At 33.6% G+C, this 14,401-nt stretch overlaps 1 long non-coding RNA gene across 2 annotated transcripts in view; it reads right to left on the bottom strand.

The window, feature by feature from the left end:
- LOC129533314 (uncharacterized) overlaps positions 1-13,889 on the bottom strand; it is a 59,536-nt gene extending 45,647 nt beyond the window's left edge. Inside the window, exons 1-2 of one of the 2 annotated variants that reach the window (XR_008679455.2) lie at positions 13,840-13,889; positions 13,072-13,161 (exon numbers count right to left, since the gene is read on the bottom strand). This is a non-coding gene — a long non-coding RNA (uncharacterized lncRNA). Of the gene's footprint in view, positions 1-13,071; positions 13,162-13,608 lie in introns of both variants that reach the window. The other variant, XR_010133223.1, reaches the window with a different exon arrangement.
- Positions 13,890-14,401: the final 512 nt, after the last annotated feature.

Genomic DNA, 14,401 nt, shown 5'->3' on the forward strand with positions numbered 1-14,401 from the left:
TAATCTTTGTCAGTTTTTAAGTAAAATAGTATCTAGGTTTATATTTTTTTCATTATCTTAGAATTTGTTGTGCTTTATGTATCTAACAGTACGTTTCTTAACTCTTCTTTATTAAAAAAAATTGTGATAATATTATTCTCTCCTGGAAGTTTTTCTATGTTAAGGTCGGTCCTTCTCCAAATATCTTCCAAATATCTGTACTCTTTCTTCATAATTTTGATCTCTGTTTCTCTGTATTGCATTTTGTTTGATTTCTTCAGGTCTGTTTTCTTCTGCACTACTTTTCTTCTTCATCTGTGCCAAATTGGCTGCTTAAACCCGTTAATTTTAATTTTAAATATTATCATTATTCACAAGTTATCTGAATTTGAGAGTTTCGGGACTTTGTTATCATTTTCAAATATGTCTGGTATTTATAACGGTATGATGATAATTAAATAAATTTTCATTTCTTTTAAATACCAACTATAGTGATATAATAGCCTATAATGTAATATTTTTGTTTTTGAAGTCTTAAATTCTGATATTATTTTACACAAATTTTTGTCTACTGTTAAGAAAATTTGTATGATGTTTTGTGATTCTTTTTTATTTTTATTTTATTTATTTATTTATTTTATTATACTTTAAGTTCTAGGGCACATGTGCATAAAGTGCAGGTTTGTTACATATGTATACATGTGCCATGTTGGTGTGCTGCACCCATTAACCCGTCATTTAGCATTAGGTATATCTTCTAATGCTGTCCCTCCCCCCTCCCCCTACCCCACAACAGGCCCCGGTGTGTGATGTTCCCCTTCGTGTGTCCATGTGTTCTCATTGTTCAGTTCTCACCTATGAGTGAGAACATGCGGTGTTTGGATTTTTGTCCTTGCGATAGTTTGCTGAGAACGATGGTTTCCAGCTTCCTCCATGTTTTGTGATTCTTGACAAATTTTTCATTAGAAATTGTCATTATTTAAGTTCTCAATTTAGAATATTTTCATCTTGCAGAGACTGGCTTCTGTCCCTGCCATATGTCTAAAGCAGTTAAAAAAGAGTAGACACTTCAAAAGAAGACATACAGACAACAAGCCTGTGAAAAAAATGCTTAACACCAATAATCATTAGAGAAATGCAAATAAAAACCACAATGAGATACTATCTCACAACGGTCGGAATAGGTACTATTAAAAAGTAAAAAAAATAGCAAATGCTCATGAGGTTGCAGAGAAAAGGCAACACATACACTTCCAGTCAGGATGTGAATTGGGTCAGCCACACTGGACGGCAGTTTGGAGAATTCTAGAAAACCTTTAAACAAATTACCATTCAACCTAGCAACCCCACTAGTGGGTATATACCTGAAAGAAAATAAATCGTTATACTATAAAGACACATGCATGTGTATGTTCATCACAGCACTATTCACAACAGCAAAGACATAGAATCAACCTAAATGCTCATCGACAGTAGACTGGTTAAAAAAAAAATGAGGTACGTACATATCATGGAATACTAGGCAGTCATAAAAAGAAAGATCATGTCCATCACAGCAACATGGATAAACCTGGAGGACATTATCCTAAGCAAACTGACAGTAGCAGAAAACCAAATACCGTATGTTCTCACTTATAAGTGAGAGCTAAATACTGAGTACACACTGACACAAAGAAAGGAACAACAGATGCCAGGGCCTACTCAATGGGGGAGGGAGGTGGAAAGATGAGGATCTAAAAACTACCTATCAGATATTATGATAATTACCTGGATGATGAAATGTTCTGTACACCAAACCCTAAAACATACAATTTACCTGTTTAACAAACCTGCACATGTACCACTAAGCTTAAAATAAAAACTAACAAAATAAAAATAAAATAGAGTAATATAATTTACGTGTGTGTGTGTGTGCTGTGTGTGTGTGTGTGTGTGTTGTATGTGTGTGTGTTTGCAAAGAATGTGAAGAGTATGAATTCAGGTCCCAAATCTAAGTGAAACCCAGTTGATGGCTACAAAGTCACAGGGACATGTTTTTCTCCATTTTATTCAGATCAAATTTGATCCAAACAAATATTGCTATTTTCTACTCTGTTGGACAGTATTTTTATTATAGTTTTGTTATGCAGTTTATTCACTTTCTCTTAGGATGATGCCCAATCTGTGGGTGTCATGTGGAATATGGTCATCTCAACCAATTCACCATTTGTCAAAAGCTTTGCTTATAGATTCCGGTGTGTTATTTGGATAAAGTTTTAATATAGACTAGAACCATCATTCTCCGTATATATTGGCACTTGCTTCTTTCTTGCTCTCTGATGATTTCTTTGAATTCTTGCAAAATTAGCTGGAATTTATTCATTATCGAAATATATATTCAATGAGAATTTTAATTGGTTTTGTAAAAGAAGAATTTCAGCTTATTTATTCCATTAAAATATCAGAAAATTTAGCTATCAATGTACATTTTGTTAAAGTTTTATAAGAGATGGAGACAATTTATATTATTAATTGTTTATCTTTTAACATTGTCCTTCCCTTCTGTCATATAGTTCCCTTTTAACTGATGTGCCTCACTTTGAACTCCATCTTGCCAGTTTCTATTTATATTCAGACTGACCTTTCCACATGCTTTTCAAACACAGCATTTTCTTACGCAGGAAAATCTCTTTCTCAACTTCTTTCTCACGTTTGTATGACTTCTTCAGATTCATGCTCTGTTTCTCATTTTCAAAGACAATGAGGAATCAGATATGGGAAAAATTAAAGAAAGCAAATATATCCAGCCAACAAAGAAACAAACAAAAATGTTGAAAATAAATTTAAAAGTTTTAAATATTGAATTATATAAATTCATAGCTATAAATCTCTAACATTTTCACTATTGATACTTCATCATAATCTCCAGAATCAACTTATGGTATTTTAAAAGCCACTTTAAATATTACTAAGAGTTACACTACATAAAAAAGTACTTAAAATATTGTTTTGGCAATATTTAGATTTGTCTTTTATTTACTTTTTTTGTCAATGAGTAATAATTGTAATTTTCTATGTAGCATTGAACATATTTCGTGATTTTTAGGTTTTTTTCTTAATTGTTTCTTTCACTGTCTGCTACGTGCCAAAGACCTCATCCTTCTTTTATTTCTTTTTATTTTTGGACAGAGTCTTGCTCTGTCGCCCAGGTTGGAGTGCAGTGGCACAATCTCGGCTCACTGCATCCTCTGCCTCCTGGGTTCAAGCGATTCTTCTGCTTCACCCTCCTGAGCAGCTGGGACCACAGGTGCACACCGCCATGCCCGGCTATTTTTTGTATTTTTAGTAGAGACGGAGTTCACCATGTTGGTGAAGCTGGTCTCGAACTCCTGACCTCGTGATCCGCCCGCCTTGGCCTCCCAAAGTGCTGGGATAACAGGTGTGAGCCACTGTGCCCAGCCCCTTCTTTTATTTCTAAAGGTTCAATCTCAATCCTCCCTTGGATTTTTTTTCCATTAACTGCTTTCCATTTAAATGGCTTACTATCAACTGGTATATGCCTGATATCTATCGATAAACTAAGTTTCAGTCTACTATGGTTTCATTTGTTATGAATTGTCTGACCGCCCATTACAAGTTATGTTTTCATGATTGCCACTCTCTTTCATGTCTCTCTATTCTGTTCATACAACTTACCAGAATGGAATAGTGCTGTCACATAGTAGATGCTAAGTAAATATGTTTAATAAAATAAAGATACAGAGCAGTATCTTCCAAACTTTTATGACACTTTTGAAACAGAGCTATTGATTTTTGTAAAATCTCTTCCCCCAAAATACTTTTAACACTATCACCTGAGTAGTTTGGTGGGTAGCGTATGACACTGACTGATAGATTTTTAAAACCAGGGAGAATAGCATTCTCCAGTGACTACCTAACTTTGGATAATAAATCCTTACATAGAATCCATTTTTATTGTCAAAGCTTGGAAGATTAACTGCAGTTAAGAAGTAGAGAGAATAAAAGTAATCAAATGAGGAAGAGCTACTACATGTTTTATAGCCTTTTGGACTTTACAGAGGATATAAAAAATTGAGTAAGGCACAAGAGTTAAAAGTCAGAAGTGTCATTGATTGATTTCTGAAGACTATGCACATCAGTTCAAAGAACCAGACTAAGTCAAAGTTGTCGTTCTACAGCTCGTAAAGTTACTTGAATATTGTTAATCAGAATTCATTAACACAGTTGCACGAATATTTTTGGAAGAGCATTCTTTGTTTTTTTTCAGCCTTCATCATTTCTTAGTCACTAATACTGTAAATATGAGCAATCTGTTATTTTATGTTATCTATACATGTAAAGAAACAACAAAATGGCTGCATTTTCTCATTTCTTACATAATGTGTAACAAGTAAATATAACCACTGATTTCAATATTTATTTCTGAACTATAATTAAATAGAAATGTGTCTGAGTCTCATTCATTAGGATTAAATTTCCTTCCACAAGATATTTGAAAATCTGTCGCTTTTGCGGGATTATTTTACATATATATTTACAAAATCAGAATTTGAAGGTAAAAATCAAATTGCTTTTATTTAATTCATATGAATCCCAACTCATGAGTCATGCAATTTGCTCTTTTTCAATAACTAAAAAAGTGAAATGTGAAAGGTTTAATTCAATACTTTAATATAGTAAATGTAGGCCATTTGTATAAATTACTTGTTTTTCAAACGCAATTTTCTGTTTTTATATTACTTATGCAAAAAACAAAACCCAAGCCAGTACAGAGATACATCTAGAACAGTTATATAGTTAATAAGGTCACCACAAATGGTAGACCTCCCACTATAAGTCTGGCATTTTTATTTTCCTCTCTTTTACCTTCTGTCTTCCTTTATTTCACCATTTCTTCTTAATTGGAAAAGATACTGTGGTAAGAACTGCCACAGGTAAAAAGAAATGTTTGCTAATTGGTTCCTGTGTTTTAGAGGCATGTATTCAAATCATGGTGAAGAGAAGAAAAACGTCATAAAAGAAAAAAAAGTATTTTTTAAATCATGCAGATAAAGAAAACAAAAGTGCCTAGATTATTGTTAGAAAACCCTTTAGTGAAAAGAATATGAACAGTATTCTTACTTCTGGAAGGCTATCTGCAAGAACTCCTGGGAAAAGGTATAAATGTTAAAAAAAGAGTGGCTTTGGCCGGGTGCAGTGGCTCCTGCCTGTAATCCCAGCACTTTGGGAGGCCAAGGCGGATGGATTACCGGAGGTCAGGAGTTCAAGCCCAGCCTGCCCAACATGATGAACTCTCCTTCTCTACTAAAGATACAAAAATTAGCCAGGCGTGGTGGCGTGAGCCTGAGAGAAGGATGAGGCAGGAGAATCGCTTGAACCCAGGAGGCAGAAGTGTCAGTGAGCCGAGACTGTGCCATTGCACTCCAGCCTGAGCAAAAAGAATGAAATTCCGTCTCAAAAAATAAATAAATAAATAAAAGAGTGGCTTTTCACAGAAGAAATCTTGTCCCCCAGGAGATATTTGGCAATGTCTAGAGGCATGTTTGGTTGTCACAACTGAGGTAGGTGTTCTTAGAATTTAGTATGTAGAAGCCAAGAGTTAAGTAGCGTGCAATGCATAGGATAGCCTCCTGCAACAAAGAATTTTCCAGCTCCAATGGTAAATAGTATCAAGATTGAGAAAACCTATTCTAGAAAAGTTAAATAAAACTATATTCCACAAATATTAACGTTTCTTCATGAATTTCACCACTATGGGAGCATTCTCATTGTTGCAATTTGGGAATTTGAAGAAAAGTAAATAGATGTAATGTTAATGTGTAATTTAAAGCTCAATAAATAAAACTAACTAAAATTACAATATTTTGTTTGCAATATTTAATAGTTATGTTAATCATTCGTTTTAACATTCACAGTGTAATTGTTTTCACTTCTTAAAACATAAATTCAGTTTACACTTAGATCATACAGTATATATATATTAAATATGTGGACGGTTCCTTGCTTATCTCATCAGGATGCCTGTGATTCTCTACTGGGAACTCCTTTATATTTTCTTCTCCATGGTTCCTGCGTTTGATCTCTGAGAGAGCCTTGCTTGCTCATTATCTTCAATACCTGAGTCTGAAGTTGTTGTTTGAGTGTAAGCTTCCTTATTGGCCAGTTTCCTCAGACTGCTTTCTGCTGATACATGGTGGACAACAAGTGTTGCTTTAGGGACTGGACAAAAGGCTTTCACAGAATGATTTTTTTGTTTGTTTTCTTTGAAATAACATTGTCTCAATAAAACAGTAAGTTTCAAGTCTATTTCCTTAATACACTATCAAGTGGAACTAATAAAACCCACAGATCCCTTCTTGAGTATATTTGTCTCCTGACTCTTATTTATTTACTGCTCTCTGTGTCTGACCCATCCATTTGTCCTTCATTTAAATTGTGGCAACCTTAAGGCTATCAAAATTGTAAGATTGGATGTTACTGCATTAATCTCAAATCAAAATTTTGCTATTGGGCTACCCCATTGTCTAACCAAGACTATTTAATAGAGCGCTATTTAAGGAGATCCTTAGTAAAAATATTTTCTTGTCTTAATTTGAAAACTAATTTCATTGGCTGCCTTACTCTGTTAATTTACATTGCAGACCTAGCAAAAATGTTTGCTATTGGGAGAACTCGATTTTTCAATTATTTCTTGTGTGCTTGTTTCTCTTCCCTAATCGGGTACTTGCTAAAAATGAAAACATCAGAACACACATATGCGCACCAATAATTTGAATCTTTCTACCATTTGCTTTGGAATTATAGACTTGATAGCTATATGATATGTCTTTCAAGTTGTTATAGAGTATTACTAAATGATTTACTATAGAATAACAGGGAAGCACCTGCTTTCCAGCCTGGAATGTTTGTTTTTTGCTTGCTATAGCTTGAATGCAAAATCATGCCATTTTGTTTAGTTTTCTTTATGACAGCACTCTACTTCTAAGTATAAATTAATATATTTTTAAGGTATATGCTACACTTACTTAATAATGAGATTCCCAAATCAAGCGGCTCAAACAAAACTGTAGCTTATTCATCTATATCCTAGCAGTCCAGTAATAGTACAAGGTCAAAGGCAGAGAGCTTGCTCTAGTCTACAAAGTCAAAGCGGTTTAGGTGCACTTCTTAGTAGCTTCCATCTTATTACTCTGTCATCTCTAGGTTTTGGCTGTTTTCCACACTGTTACACCTGCCCAAATCACATGTTCTATCACATGACAAGGTGCAAAGTTAGAAAATGGAAGTCAAGCAATTATTTAAACATGAAGCAAAAATTCACAGTTTGTAATATATCCATTCTAATAATCCATATCTAATTGTAAAATCCTAGTCACAAAGACATAGTTAACTGTGAGGGAAGTGAAAAAGGGTTCAAAAAAGCCATACGACTAGCTAAATCTTGAAGATGGTATTGTATAGAGAAAGAGGAAATGAATAATGGTGGATAAGCAGGAATCTCTGCTGAAATATATTTCTAAAGAACTTTAAGGGGAGGGAAGGCCACTGAGAGGCTTCATGTATAATCACTGGTGTGTAGCCACGTTCATTATATATGATGAGGTGACAAAAGCAAGTTGCCAACTGCTGCTAATATGATTATATTTTAGTAAAATGAGGAAACAAAATAATTTTGTTACATGGAGATGTAAATATAAGACTCAATAATATTGGCAAAGGAGATGCACAGTGAGATAAGGAGGTGGAGGATGGAAAGACATGATTAGGTTGGCTTTTATACATTTTTTACTACATTATTTCACGTGATAAAATAATACTTTGTAACAGTTTTAATGTCAAAAATAAGAAACCAAAAAGGTTCCTAGAGTATCTTACTAGAAGCTATTCTGAGTCTGAAAAATTTTGTCATTAGACCTCATTATTCCAATAATTGACCATGCTTTTCTTCTTTCATCAAATAATTTATCAGTACCTATTATATGCAAGGAGGCTATAGAAAAGGATAAGGATGCAACCATAAATAATTTAGAAATTATTCTTGACTTTATGAAACCTACACTTCAGTGGTATATATAGAGAAATAACCAAGAATTTAAATGTAGGGCGATCCATTCTCTGATAAGTCAAACACTGAAGCATAAGCTATGAGAGCTCTTGAAAGAGTCACCTAACTGAAATTTAGGGGACAGAAGATGTACCCCAGAGATGTAGCACTGAGGTGAAAGCCAAAAGGTCTATAAGAGTTACCCAAGGGGGGCTGGGCGCAGTGGCTCACAACTGTAATCCCAGCACTTTGGGAGGCTGAGGTGGGCAGATCAGCTGAGGTCAGGATTTCAAGACCAGACAGGCCAACATGGTGAAACCCCGTCTCTACTAAAAATATAAAAATTAGCCTGGCATGGTGGCAAGTGCCTGTAATCCCAGCTACTTAGGAGGCTGAGGCAGGAGAATCACTTGAACCTGGGGGGCAGAGGTTGCAGTGAACCGAGATGGAGCCATTGCACTCCAGCCTGGGCGACAAGAGTGAGACTTCATCTAAAAAAAAAAAAAAAAAAAGAAGAAGAATTATCCAAGGGAAGAAGAAAGGAAGAGTGTCATTGACAGAATAATGGGCTTATTAATATCAAAGTAAGAGATACTTGACTTAGAAAAATAGCAAGATGTGAAATACCACTGAGTCCAGGTTAAAAAAAAATCTAATAACAGAAGGGTTTTCTTTAAGAAGATATATTTTAATTTGGTTACAAAGGCAGTTTTAAAATTTACAGAACAATTCTGGAGAGATGGCTTTCCAAATGTGCATTGCTGTCTTGTTCTCTTAATTTCCCTTGGAAAAATACATATAGAGTTATGGAGGCTATGTAGCATAGAGGAAGAAACAGTGAGTGTGCATATGAGATTTCGAGTTCTTTGGAAATCTCCAGAAGGAAAGAACTATAAATGTGAACACTGATAGACAAGCAGCAAAAATAAAGTTCTGCTATTTCTTGAGGACTAGGGCATTTGAAGGTGGATTTCAAGGCCTGAGATGACCAAGACTGTAAATTGAAGCGTGTAACCTGAAAGTGTCTCTTCTTATTCCCATTTGTTGTTTGAAATATTTGGAAGACTAAAAAAAAAGCCTCCTATTCCACTATAATAGGGGCTATATGTTTTTCATTGTTCACAAAAGAGAGACAGCTTCTCTTCTACTTATGCTCCAAGAGTTTGGAGACCTGAGAGGCCTCTAGAGCTAACAGCTTTAGCAAATGGGCTTAAATATGTCCTTTTTCCCCCCTTTTTCATTTCTTTATTGGTTAACCAAATGGAAAAGTCCAGTCTATTTCAACTACAGCAGATTGTCTACACAGAGAGACTGATGCTGTCCTACTATATAGATGCTATGGGAAGATACAATACAATTACAGAGAGGCAAAAGAAATTACAAACTGTTTCAGGACACTCAACAGCTATAAAAAAAGAAAATAAATATTTCATTGTTAAAACAGGACAGATAGCATCTTGAGACATAATGAAAATAGCGATCTTCTTGAAATATAGTTTTTTAAAAACAAATGATAGTGTGATCTGTAGAGAAGATTCAAGCACAAAAAGCCCTCCCATGTTCATATTTTTAAAACAAGCAATTTAAAATGATAGTAGAAATACGTAAAATATATATATAAACACTGATAACCAAATGATTATATAAGATAATTTAGCGTAGTAAAGACCATCAGAAAACTCTGAAAACATCAAACTAAATGATAATAAGTTGTTTAAATTGAAGAAGAAAGAATGTTGACTACCTCAAATATCTTTAATATTACCTTAGAGGCTTTAGCTATTGTGATAACAAATTAAAGTAAAATAATATAAAAATCCATATAATTAAATTTGTTATCCATGAAACTCAATAGATGCTATAAAATATCCATTGTATCATGTTATAAATAATAATTATATACACACATCTGTGTATTGTACCACCTACATTCTTCTGAAACACTGAAAAGAATTTAAAACAAAACTATTGATAAAAGCCAACATTGGCAAACAGAAATGTAGAGGGGAAATTAGCAGATAAATTATTTCAACACATTTGGAATGTACAAAACTAATTGTAGTTATAACCATTGTCACAAAATAGTCTCAAAAAGATCAAGTAGCATATCAATAGATAATGCCAGTTTTAAGAGGTGATAGCTTGGAAAATATTAGGTGTCTCTGGCAGAGCAGAAGGTCATAATAACAGGCAAGGGAGAAAGTGAAAAAATAGTCTTAAAATTTATACTGCAAAAAAATGCATATATGTCATATATGTAGAATATCATTTTTCCAAAAACAGAGCACAATGAAGAAAAAAAATAGCTGAAAATGCTCAGTAAGAATCAAAGCTTATTCTCTGGAAAAATTAAATTTCAGACTGTTGAGAAAACCAGCTTCCCTCCCTAAAGGGAAACAAAATAAAACATTAATTTACCATTCCCCAGGCAGGAGATATAAATTTTTCTAGAGAAATTGAAGTGCTCCCAAATCTTCTCTTTAGAGAGTTGCCTAATGGCCACCTTGAATAATGTCTTTTCAAAGATGGTGACTGGATTCTAGATGTTTTTTAAAGTACTTTGTGTATTCTTAAAATAAATTTTTATTTGCATTTCAAATGTATGCAGGAAGCCTTGTCTTAAATGTAACGGAACCACCACTATGGTTTGAATGTTTGTCCCCCCCTAAACATATGTTGAAATTTAACTGTCATTATAACCATTTTAACAGCTGGATCCTTTATAAGATGACTAAGTCATGAGAGTTCTTCCCTTGTGGCTGAATTAACGTCATTATCATGAGAGTTGGCTAGTTACTCCAGAAGTGGGTTTCTGAGAAAAAGATAAGTTTGGCCCCTGTTGTCTCTCTGTCTTGTGTACTCACTTCTGCCTCCTACTCTTCTGCCATGGGATGACTCTCATCAGATGCAGGTGCCACGCTCTTGCTAAATAAATTTCTGTTCATTATAAGCTACCTAGTTTCACTTGTTCTGTCAAGGAAGCACAAAACAAACTAGGATAGAACATGGGTACTGATAATGGGGTTGTTGCTATAACAAACACTTGGAAATGTGGTATTCTCCTGTAGAAGCAGAAAAATGGAGTAAGACAACCACGAAATGTCAAAACAGAATAAAAAGATTAATGCAAAAACAGAAAAATTTTAGAAAATTTAAAGGATGGTTTTCATTTACAATCCATATTACCTCTCATCACATATCTAATTTTGCATGACTATTGATTCTAATACTGTTGATTCTAATACATGACTATTTATTCATGTATTAGACTCTGAAAATATTTAGCCAAACACAGGGGTGTTTGGCTAAATATTATGCAAAAAATAATGTATACGCTTTGACTTTCAGAAGCACTACCTGTAGGATTGTATTTTAATTTACTTTCCAAAGTATTGAGAGCTATCCAACTTTAGCTGGCATCACTCTTGTACTTGAACTTTTTTATATGCCCTAAAGCTATTTCCAAAGCAACTGGAGTCAAACCAGCTAAAAAATAAAAATATCATAACAACACAGATTATACTAATACTATTTAAAATTCTATGTGATGGAGTAAGATAGTATAAGCACTGTGTTTTACATGTGTCATACAAAAGATAGAACAGTATACGATTTTAACAAAATGCAGTTGTTTCAATTCTGAATCACTAAAAAATAAACTTTCAGTGAATTTTATTTTCTTAAATTACCAGAACAGGCCAATTAAAATTCTGGTTAATATTTTCAGAGTCTAATACATGAATCAATAGTCATGCAAAATTAGATATACGATGAGATGTAATACTACGGATTGTAAATTAAAACCATCCTTTAAACCAAAACAAAAACAAAATTTAACGAACACTTCGTTGACATGCTATAGTGAACAGATCTGTGTTAGCTTATTTTAGTCATTTTCTTTTAGATTAAAATGCAGAAAGAGCCAATTTAATTTATACTAGACAATTTAATGTTTAAGAAGTCATTAACATTAAATAATTTTTGAAGTTATTGAATTGATAAGATTGTTCTGTGTAAAGCTTTTATTCAAGAATACCTTGATATTTTCTAGGTTACTTAATTTCAAAATAAATGCATTACATACAGCCTTAGCTTTTTATGCTGCATTGCAGGAGGTTATGCATATTTGAGAATTCTATGCTCAAAATGAAATGATTTAAAGTAACAGATTATAGAAGTAAAATAAAAGATCACATGATTTAAACAGATAGAATTCAAAGTATGAATTATTAGCAAAAATGTTTAAAACTCTAAAAGTTCATTTGGACTTGTTTATTCTTTATACTTGGGAAAAAAGTAAAGTAGCATGCTATATTTAATTTCCAAATAGTAACAGGCTTTTCAGCTCATTAATTTTTTAAAACATAATTTTATATTTACTACAAAATGACCACCTATGGAGAATGAAACAAAACTAAATATAGATGCTCTTCAAATTATGATGGGGTCGCATTCTGATAAACCTATCCAAGTTGAGTATATCATAAGTCAAGACTGCTTTTAAAACATACTACATTTTAAAATATGATAGTTTTATCTAGACATAACCTCATTGTAAGTAGAGGAGTGTATTGAATGTATATTGCTTTTGCATCATCATAAAATAAAAAAACTGTTAAGTGAAACCATCATAACTCAGAGATTATCTGTATGTGTTAGATTAACTGCATGTGGTATGCCCAAAGGAAGAAGGGAAGGTGTGAAGATATTCTATAAAGATACTCAAATTAGTGTTTCAAAATCGAACCCACTTAAAACACTGTTTTTTAGTATTTTTACATAGTTATACTGTTCTGCAATAATTATTTGAAAAGGGATAAAATGTACTTTTAAAAAACTTTCCATATTTTAAATCCAGAGAAGTGAGACAAAAAATATTAGCCACCTAGCTTCTTCTTTTTGTCTTAGCTAATCAGTTACTCAGCCTGCCATCATCTTTCACTGTTCTTTGATTCTGCACATGTTGATCCTTCAATTAAAATGTCCTTTTTCCTTTATCCACACTGACCTTTTACATATTCTCCAATAGCTATTCAGGTATCACTCACCTCATCTGTGAAATCCTCCATGCTTCGCCTGAGATGTAGAGATGCCATCAGACATTTATAACCACAATCTCCTCCTTGATCTTAAGATTCCTGGTGGCAGAAGGTGAGTTTTATTTAATCTTTGTAAAAACTAGAAACCCCCAGCGTTTAGCAGAAGAAATGGCACATAAATATTCATTTTTCCTTTTAAATTTAATCATGCCTGCAATTCACATGTGATAAAATAGCATATATCACCTTAAATTATTGCTTATTTCTTTATGAGCTATTTAAATCTTTATATACTATGTCAGAGAGTGATAAGTACTAATGGAGAGAAGAAATACATTTAGGTGAGTGAAGTGGAGAATGATGAGAGGCCATTTTCTAGAGTATGATCAATAGAGACTTGACTGAAAGATGCAGCTGTTAAAATATTTGAGCAGGTACTTGAAGGAAGTTAGGAGAAGAGCTATTTTGGCATCTTTGGAAAGAGCATTCCAGGAAGAGGGAACAATAAATATAAAGCCGGAGGAACACACAGATACAAGAACTAACCCATTAAAAGAAGAACCAGGAGGCCATTGTCTGAGAAGCAGAGCCCAGGGATGGGTAAGGACAGGAATCTGATATGCATTCAAAGGAACAACATGACTACTTCGTGAAAAATATAAATATAAGGGCAGATAGTTGGAGATGAGTTAGGAGATAGTTAAATAATTTTGTAAAGAGATGATAGTGGCTTGGACCAGTGTGGGAGAGGAAGAGAGATTAGGAGTGACAAGATACCAAATGTATTTCAATGGTGGTGACAATAGGATGTAGGATCTATATTGACTTTCTAAGGCTGTTGTACCACAGATGGGATGACATAAACAAAACAAATTATTCTCTCACAGTTCTGGAGGCTAGAATTCCAAAATCAAGATGTTGGTAAGGCTGGTTCCTTCTGAAGGCTTGAAAATAGGCTCTATTCTAGGCCTTTCTCTTTGGCTTATAGATGACCATCTTCTTGTGTCTGTTCACATTGTCTTCATATGGTATTCATGTGTCTGTTTTTAAATTTTCTCTTTTCATAAGGACTCCAATAATATTGGATTAAGGCCTAATCTAATGATTTCATTTTAAGTGATTACCTCTATAAAAACCTTGTCTTTTAATAAAGTCGCATTCTGAGGTTCTGGGAATTATGATTTCAACATATGAATTTTGAGGTTATTCAATTTAAACCATAACATGGTACATGAGAAAAAGGGGAGTTTGACCTTTGCGAACAAAGAAACAGAGTTGCTGGTTATCTTGAATACTCTTCAACATATCCATTCATTCAATATTCAACAAATAAGACTTT

This window comes from Gorilla gorilla, chromosome 3 (assembly GCF_029281585.2).
Source record: "Gorilla gorilla gorilla isolate KB3781 chromosome 3, NHGRI_mGorGor1-v2.1_pri, whole genome shotgun sequence".
Taxonomy (NCBI): Eukaryota; Metazoa; Chordata; class Mammalia; order Primates; family Hominidae; genus Gorilla; species Gorilla gorilla.